Source organism: Sceloporus occidentalis, unplaced genomic scaffold, assembly GCF_023333645.1.
Source record: "Sceloporus occidentalis isolate IW3139 unplaced genomic scaffold, rSceOcc1.0.p SCAF_2, whole genome shotgun sequence".
In the NCBI taxonomy this organism is placed as follows: domain Eukaryota; kingdom Metazoa; phylum Chordata; class Lepidosauria; order Squamata; family Phrynosomatidae; genus Sceloporus; species Sceloporus occidentalis.
The window spans coordinates 194,128,620-194,138,556 of record NW_028316982.1 but is presented as its reverse complement, the minus strand read 5'-3'; positions in this window follow the sequence as shown (position 1 = coordinate 194,138,556).

Genomic DNA, 9,937 nt, shown 5'->3' with positions numbered 1-9,937 from the left:
CAGAGAGATCTAGACAGTGTTCTTGGGGACAGAATGCTCCTGAGAATTATTCTAAATTCTTGAGGAAGAAAAGATGGCTGTTTTTACTGCAAATCATTGGCTGAAATTCTGCATCAGGAGACATATGTCTGGCATGTAGCTATGTTTCCCAGTGCTGCTCCCCAAAACCTACCTTTTAAGAGATGCAGTCCCACATCACCAACACAGCCATTTCCATGTTTTAGGAGACCAAGAATATTAGCAAATGACATCAAGAACAACAACCAGGAAAATAGCTGGATGCATTTCCACTGATCCCTCTACTGACCAACAACGTTGAACTGGCTGTGTTGGGGGAGCTGCATCGCTTGAAAGGTGGGCTTGAGGGGATGGTTTTGGTCATTGTGCCATAGTGTTGGTGAATAATTCTGGCCTCATCAGTGACCAAAGAATGGGTTAGCACAACATAGGTTGGACCCAGTGGCATCACTAGGGGGGGTACAGAAAGCATGGGGTGCACCAAGTGACACCCTAAAGGGAGGAGGGACATCACTGCTCCTTTGGCAGAAACAGACATTCACCTGTGTTCCTTTAAAATGCTGAAGAGATGGAGTGAGTGGGATGAGTCTTAGTGGGAGGAGAAAAGAGATACCCCATTTTTTAATTGTAACATACATTTTACCAAATTTTCATTTCAACCACATGAAACTATGTATATGTATATATAAATACATTTAGGCTGTGTGTACTATATTGTAATTTAAAGGTATAATGTTAATGTTGCTAGTTGTTTATGTCACTATCATTACATTCAGTAATATGCAAGAATTGCAATTAATTACAATTAATGAGTAACATTAGTACAAAAAAAAACATTACAAAGAATTCTGTATGGGGTAGTATGAAAGAGGTCAATGGGGGGGGGGGGGGGTACTGCACTGGGTGACACCAAACCTAGTGATGCCACTGATTGGTGTGATCTGCTGTTGTAGCTCACTAACATTAAAAAGAAAAAGAAAAGATAGGGAGATAAATCCTTCCCGTACACTCCGATCCTCCGGGAAAAACCTCTTACAATCTAGAAAGACCAGACTGGCGGTGACCTCCCAGAGCTCCTTCTCTGTCACCGCTCCAAAAACTTGGAATGACCTGCCGGAAGAGATTCACCAATTATCCTCACTTGAGGCTTTTAAAAAAGCAACAAAAACCTTTCTTTTCTGGCAGGCCTTCCCCGACTGATAATGTCCAGAACCAATTGAATCCCCCTCCTTTTATTATTTTTCTTATTTGTGTTTTTTTTTTTTAATTTTGATGTATTGTTATGTACTTTTTAACCATCTCTTACTGTTTAATTTTATAGTTGGGAAGGAGGGTTGGGTTGGGGTCTTGTGGGGCTTGTTTTTATTGTTGTATATTGTATTAACTTTGGTGTTACCCGCCTCGATCCTCAAAGCAGAAGAAGCGGGATATAAATAAATATTTTATTTATTTATTATTATTATTATTATTATTATTAACTATCTCTTACTTAAAAGAGACACCCCTTTCTCCATGAAAAATGATAGAAATTTTGCTCGTCCCCCTCCTAAAAGTCAATCATTCTTAGGAAAGTATTTTTCGCCCCAGCCCCTGAACAATGCAAAAATATCTAGGCCAAATACTTTAGCCTAGTTTCAATTTTCTTTCTATCTTACCTGTCATTCATGTGGTTTAGACCTGTGTAAGTCTATAAGATACACACTCTGTGCTTCTGCTCATAATTCTAGGCCAGCTCTTCACACTTCAGCATTCCTTTACTGACAAATGTAGCAACCTAGCCTGGAATTGTCTTTAATAGCATGTATTAAGGACTCCAACAGCAAGTTCTGGACAGCTGTTAGATTTTCCTGTAGTAGCTCTGGGGCACGTTGAGTACATTCCCTGTTGTAATTCCCATGGTATAGGCCCCATACAGACAGGCCAAAATAAAGCTGCTTCAGGTCACTTTGGAGGTATGCTGTTTAAGTGATGCATGCGCCTTAAGAGACTGGAAGCCATGCCAAAGCCACACTCCCGTCCTAAAGACTGGAGTGTGGCTTTGGTGTGGCTTCCGGACTCTTAGGACACATGCATCATTTAAACAGCATACCTCCAAAATGATCTGAAGCAGCTTTATTTTGGCGTGTCTGTATGGGCCCATAGCTACAGAAAAGATGTATATCTCAAAACACCCAAGTATGCAACTCTCCCCTTTAATTAGCACATTTACGTCCATGTTTAATTGACAGAGACCAGTTCTTCTCCATAAACAAACACCAGCAGCTTCTAAACCAGTGATTAAGAGGAGACCTTTTGTTTAGATATTTTCTTACCTTTGGAACTTTGTTTTAGGAAAATTACTTGGTTATGTAAAAAAAAAAAAAAAGCCACCAGCTTCACTTAAGCCAAAACTGTGCTTTGAAGCCTGGTGTGCCCTTACTAGAAACAAGGTACTCAATCCCACTGAGTGCTACATGAACCAGGTGATGCCTTGGAGCCATAGAGCACCAGGTTCAGGATTACTCCAGATATCATGGGTGGCAGGCCGTTCAGTTGCAGAAATATATAAGAGGTTTTCTACACTATTAACAAAAAACCAACCCTCACTCACTTTGAATTGGCAGCAATGCAGACACATGAGGTACTGATAAATTCATGGAGGGTGCAAGGTTTTTAGGGACCTGAGAGAATAGTGGGAAAAAAGAATCTTGATTTTCTCTTAATTTTCCTGGAAAATTTGGATAAGTGAATGTGTGAACAGCAGTTTGGCATTGGCACCAGAGGGGGGAATTTGTGGTTGGGATGGGACAGAAAGAGTCTGACAGCAGTCACAAGAGCATTCCCACCAAAAAGTTACAATTCTTACAAGATGGGAAGTTTGAGCAGTTTGCATTCCATTTTAAAAGGCTGCTACATTTGTACATGTAACTGGGTACCAGTATATCTACTTGATATTTATTTATATCTGTATCTGTGCATCTCTGATTAACTACTTGGCGTAGCTTTAATGATGGCTGCAGATCAATCCTCCTGTGGTAAAAAAGGAGGCAGAAGAATGTCCTGGACCAAGGTGGAAATGTGTTCATATATTTGAGACTAGGGGAGAATTAAGTGCAGCAGCGACAAACATGTGGCTGAAAATTATTTGTGGAAACTAGCTTGTGAACTGCATTTAACAACAAAGCAACCTCATAATGAGGGAACATGTGGGCATTTAAGCTGAATTTGCTGCTATTTGCCTTGAAGTCTGTAGTAATAGTGTAGACAAGTCCAGGGTCACTGGGAATCTGGAAAACCTGGGGCCCATCTGGATTTTATGCTAAGTGTAAACTTGCCCTAATGTCAGGCTGCCAAGTGGCTGGTTGTCTAACAACACCTCAGGGCTATAGGTGAAGCTGTTCAGGCAAAGTAGCCAAGGAAAGATAACGAACAGCAGAATAAAGGTGAGGAAGAAAGAAGTTCAGAAGTAGCTGCTGTAGTCCCTGCACCAGACTGAGTAGCTTCTTCTACTGCAGTCCCAGGCAAGATATCTTTCCAAGGAGATGACTGAGAGGTGTGGAATGGCAGTCCCAGCAGCAAAACCAGAAAGGGAACACCAGCTCTTGGTCTTCTATAACCAAGAAGAAGCCAGTTCTGCTACACCTCACCAAATCTGGGCCTCAGCTCCTGAAAGTACTGACGAGTCCAAGGGATATGATCCAGGCATAACCTACAAACATCAGGGGCTGAACCCAAGGGATCAGCACTACCAGCCAGACCATGATCCTGCACTTATTTGCCTCATTTGGTATCTAGGTCATTTGAGATCCAGACCAGAGTCACTCTGTTATCTCCACAGGCCGGATCATGAACAGATACCTTCCCCGGTGTCAAATCCTGCAGACAATAATCTTCAACTCCAGTAGCAATCCACCTGGCAGTGATGTACTTCTGGCTCCATGAGCTGAAATCTGGAACACTCCAGTGGGGCAAATCCAGTTACTTCTATAAAGCTTAATAAAGAAATTTGGCAGCCAAGACCTTATCCCACTACTAGGGCAAGAATAACATGTTCATCACCTTTCCCCAATCTGGTGCCCTCCAGATGTATTAGACTATAAACATTAGCCATAATGACTGGAGATAGAATTCATGAGCACCAGGGTTGAACAAAGTATGACACACAAGCCACAGATAAGTGCTCAATGTCACTTCTGAGGCCCTAAGGGTCCTCAGTATCCCCATTGAAAAAAACCTGTGAGGGGTAGGCGGATTACTAATAATGTTTCCCAAACCCTAGGCATGGGGGCAATTTTGTGATGTTGGGAAGGCCCTGGCCTATTTTAGGTCCATAGAGGCCTTTTGAAGCCACAAAATTAGCTAGACATTGATCTTCAGTTTACTTTGTGGTTTTGGAAAGAGTTCTTCTGGGCCTAAAAGAGCTGGAGATGGGCATATCAAAATCTGCTGCCCTACAATCTCAAGAGGGAGGGCACTGGCATTCAAAAATAAAAATTTAAAAATCCAGTGGAGATGCTGCAGGGGGAAGGTTGCCACATTTCAAGATGCTATAGGGGGCCAACATGCCCACCACGAAACCTGGCAGTTGTGCACCCCAGGCTACACCTTGTGGGTTGCCAACTCTACCATGTGGCCTATATACTATGGAATGGAAGTGACAACACTATGCAGAGAACTCACTATGACCAATAGAAAATAGAACACAGAGACTTTCCAAACAGCTTACAAAACTACAATTATGTAATAAATAATTAAAGTACTAATGGGAAACCTTCTGACAGATTTTGTTGCAGATCAGAGGACTGAGCAGAAAATGGATTAGAAAGTCTTAATATGGCACACAAAAACAGACCATGGGAAGCACGCCTTTCCTAACAGCATGAAATTTGCCCACCCAAAGAACCAGGCTAAATCTTCCCTCATACCTACCCTGAACCATTTGACTGAACCATCCTTCAGAAGAAAATGGCCTTGATATGTGTTTGGGAGGAGGAGCTCAAGACTAACACAGCACACAACAAAGGGCTACCATCCTGGCCCCCAAGATGGTGTGTGTCTATTATATTTGTTCATATACTGGAATTCCAATCATAAAACTGGAAAAGACTCAAGGAAACTGTGGGGTATTTGTAAGTGACTGTTTATTATTTTTAATGGTATCTATACCACTGGGCTATACTGTGGCAGCCCATTTATGAAGGTTTTTTGCGTTGAAAAGCAGGATGTAAATAACTGCACCTCTTCTGCAACAAAAGACATTGGTACTGTCAATGTCAGTTGTTTTTTTAAGGAGCATGCCAGCCGACAAAGAGAAAATATCTCTGCAGTATTAACATAACCTCTTTAACCAAATGTATACCCAGTGCTATAATTAGATATGACTCTGCTGTTCTGATTAACTAATAAATAGCTTAAGGACATTTCCTGTTTATGTGACAGAAACTATGATGAAGACACTAGGAAGATTTGGGGAAGTCATTTAACTGAATGTATAGAGCAACTAAGGGAATCTCTATGAGTTTAGGGGAGACTTTGGATTAAGTCCACTTTTATAGTAAGGAACTGTGGCCTTATATATCATAGACAAATTATGGATCACCAGAGTAACACAGAATTATGGAGCTTGAAGGCACCCTAAGAATCAGCTGGTCTAATCTCTGTCGATTCAGGAATCCTCAGCCTCACTGGCAGATGGCCATCCAAACTCTGTTTAAAAACTTCCAATGACTGAGAGACCTGAGGTACTCCTGAGGTAGTCCACTCCATTGTGAACAGGTCTTACCACAAAGAAGTACAGTGCACCTGTGTTATACGCGGGTGTGACTTATATGGCTTTCAGCATACTCTGAAAGCTGCACTAGAAAAAGGCTCAGCACACCCCAGAAGGGGTAGTGGCATGCGCACAAGCTTGTTCCATCTTTCCTGTGATAACCCTCCCATCTCCTTCAACCAGTTATCATAGAGTTTGGTTTCTGTCTTTTCACAATTTGGTCATCCACTGTGGACATATTTCAGTTTGTCAGGGCCTTGACAGATCACCCCAAAGGGGCAGTGTGATGCCATCTCTTTCCTAGACAGATCGGGGCCATGGCAATCGCACACTGCGGCCCCAATCCAGCCTTTCCAAGGCACTATAGCTGCGCTGCCGTGGCTTGGCGGCACTCTTTCAGCACTGCATCATATGGATGCAGCACCTGAGGAGCGTTATGATGCCATGCGCCATGTGGAGCAGCATGAGGTATCATGGTACCCTGGGGACAGAATCAGGGAGTGTGTCATCTGGATGTGATGTCCTGACTCCGCTCCCAGGCCAGCCTTAAGGGCCTGAAGAGGGTCTCAATGTCCTTCTTAAATGGTGGTTCCTAGTCAGAACAAGATGCGGTACTCCAAATAGAGAAGTGGGTTAGGGAGCTTGATATGTTTAGTCTGGAGAAGAGAATGTTAAGAGATGATAGCCATGTTTAAATATTTGAAAGAGTGTGATACTGAAGATGAAGCAAGTTTGTTGCTTCAGAGATTAATACATGGAAAAATAGATTCAAACTACAGTGGGCCCTTGGTTTCTGCTGGGGTTTGGTTCCAGGACCCTGAATGGATACCAAAATCCATGGATGCTCAAGTCACATTGAATACAGTGGTATACTAAAATGTTGTCCCTTATATCAAATGGCAAAATGGCAAAATCAAGGATTGCTTTTTGGAATTTATATATATATTTTAAAATATAGTCAAGCTTTGAATAACTGAATCCATGCAAAAAGAATCTGGGGATATGAAGGCTCACTGTACAGGAAAACAGATTACACCTAAATATTAGGAAGAATGGAATATGATGCTTTGGAGGGTAGCGGAGTCTCCTTCTTTGGAGATTTTTAAAAAGAGGCTGGATGATCATCTCTCAGGAGTGCTTTGATTGTGAATTCTCACATGGCAGGGGTTTGACTGGATGGCCCTTGTGGTCGCTTCCAACTCTATGATTTTATCATTCTATTACATTCTTTTGGCTTCAGTTGGTCAACTAGTTACAAATCCACCTAAGAGTAGCATAATCAAGTCCATATTTTACCAGCTTCTTTGCAGGTTATCAGTTGAAGGCCTTCATGAAATTAAGAAACACTACCTCCACAGCTTTCCCCTGGTCTACCAAGCATCAAACTCTATTAAAGAGAGAGAGAGAGAGAGAGAGAGAGAGATTAGTCAGGTATTACTTGTTTACACAAAGCAGGACCCATGCACTCTGTCCAAAAACTTGGCAGCTATCAAACTCTGCTATTCCTTCTTACCAAAGGGAAGAAGAAGGAGACCATGACAATCCAGATGCTCTGAGCACCTTGGGAAGGAAAAGGCAAATGCACTCCATTTGAAAGTACACATTCATTTTTCTACACACCAGCTAAGCTGAGACCAGCTGCTTCTTCACAGTCTGAATCATCTTCCCCATCCCTTCCCATCAGTGAGAAACAATAGTAATGGCAGCTCCTCAGGTTTGAAAGTGTCTGGGTTGGAGAAGAAGGCAGAAGTTCATATTCTCCCTGAATCTCCCACAAGCGAATCCGAGGCTTCCACACCCGTTTCAGGGCAAATGCCCCTTAGCGCGGGTCATTTGGAAATGGGGTAAAAGCTGTATCTTTTTTTTTTTTTAAATGGTTCAGTGAATATGAACTTGCCCCTGATCATGATTGGGGCAAGTTCAGGGGAGGGATTTAGGTTAGAGGGAGGGCAGAGGGTGGAACCGGAGAAAGGGTGGCAAGAGTGACGGAGGAGGAGGAGGAGGAGGAGGAGGAGGGAGCCAGGGGGGGAAGAAGGGGGCCATGGAGGAAAATCTGGGTAAAGGAGCAGGAGCAGGAGGAGAAGGAAGGAGCAGGACGAAGGGTCAAGTTCAGGATAGGTCAGAGGGAGGGCACAGGATGGAGTAAGCCTCTGCTCTCACACCAGGCAGCTTTCTCTCTCTCTTTTTATTTTTTTAAATTATTTTTGACAGACTATATGCATGTTTTTTGCTACAGGCAGATATATAGATAGAATGTAGCTGTCTGCCTGTTCACTTTCCCTTTCATTTCCTTGCTTCCAGCAGCACTGCACTTTGCAGGAGGCTTTTTTTTCTTTGCGAATGCTACAGTGCAAATGTTACAAACGTTTCTCTTTCCAATTTGGCAAATTGATACAGAATGCTTTTGCTACTGTCTGTAAGGAATTCAGGGAAAGCAAAGGATGTATGGCATACTTTTCTGGCATTCCAAGGTGAGGAATTAATTAATTAATTAATTAATTAATTAATACATGTGTATGAGACATTCTGGGGTGGAAAAGAGGGAGGATGCAAGTTGCAGAGATAGCATTCGATTGTATTTTGGGGTTGAAAACGGGGCCAAGGGAAGATCCATAACCTGCAGTGATCCAAATACCCACAAAACACACACACACACACACACACACACACACAGAGGAGGTTTTTTAATTTGATAAAATATGCACATACTGGTGCCTGATTGTTTGTTTGTTTGTTTTTAAAGGAAGGGGGGAAAGGGGGAAATCACCCATCCGGTTTTCCAATCGCTGTAAGAAACGTCACCTTGACGAAAGCGGGAAAGAATTTGATTGACAGCAAAGGAGCCTTTTTTAAAACCGGTTCAGCACATGAGAACTCTCCCTGGAGCTGCATGGCATTCAGGGTTAAATTACCCTGAGGTAAATAGTGGGCACTTGCTTCTGGAGAGATTCGGGGGGGAGGGCATCCGGATCTACCCAGTTCCATCCAGCACAAATAACTCAGTATGAATGGGGCCTACGGTATTTTTGCAGAATGAGAGTAGGCATCATATGACATGTATGGTGTGTGTGAGAGAGAGTGGGGAAGGGGTATTTGACAGTCTGAAGACTGGGCTCGCCTCTCATGTGGGACACCATAAATGTTTAACATAAAAATGAAGCTGCCAATGGCTAGTTAATCACACCTACCATCATCACTGTGAGGAGAAGCATGAGAGATATGACTAATCTGTGTTGTGGGAGATTGACCAATATGGCCATGATGGTCAGGATTCAGAGGGTTGTGAAACTGAGGGGAGATGTGCAAATGTGCACCATAGCAACATTAGTCACATTTTACAAAATTCCTCATATATCTTTCTGATGGAAATAATCACAGTGTAACAATTTCTCTATCATTTATTCTTGGCCGCCCAGCCAAACATAACAGGAAGCATAAGGAGGAATTGTCCCAAGACCTCTTTTTTAAAAACTGGAGAAATTATGTATTAAACTTGACACAGAAAGAAAAAAACAATAATGCTTTATTTTAGAAATGCTGTAGAACAGCTGCAGACTGATTGTAACATGATCTGGAAAATGGAAGACAATTTGCTCTAATGCAATATACCATGGTGGGAATCATGTGGCCCTGCAACTTCCCACAGCCCTAGACGGCATATCCAATTATGAAGAAAGCTCAGAACCATAATCCAATAACATCTGTCAGGCTGTGGGTTGGACTATTGGCTTCTCACCCCTGCAGTAGAAGGTAAGGGCAACCTCTGACTCAAGATTTAGCTCCCAGGGCATATTTTAAATGAACCTCCTGTGAATCATAAGATGCGGCACAACTGCACAGCTATACACTAGTACAGACTCTGGCTGTTTGGCTGTGAAATTCCTATCAACATTTGGGTCTAGACAGGGTTGGTGAATATCTAACAGAGCCAGTGTGATGTACTGGTATGAACATGGCTCTGGAGACCAGGGTTCAAATCACAACTCAGTAAATCCACTGGATGACCTTGGGCAAGTTAAACTCTCAGCCTCAGGGGATGGCATTGGCAAACCCTCTCTGAAGGAACTTGCCAAGAAATCTCCATGATAGGTTTTCCTCAGGGTTGCCCTAAGTCAGAAATGACTTGAAGGCACAACAACAACAACAACAACAACAACAACAGGATTGGTC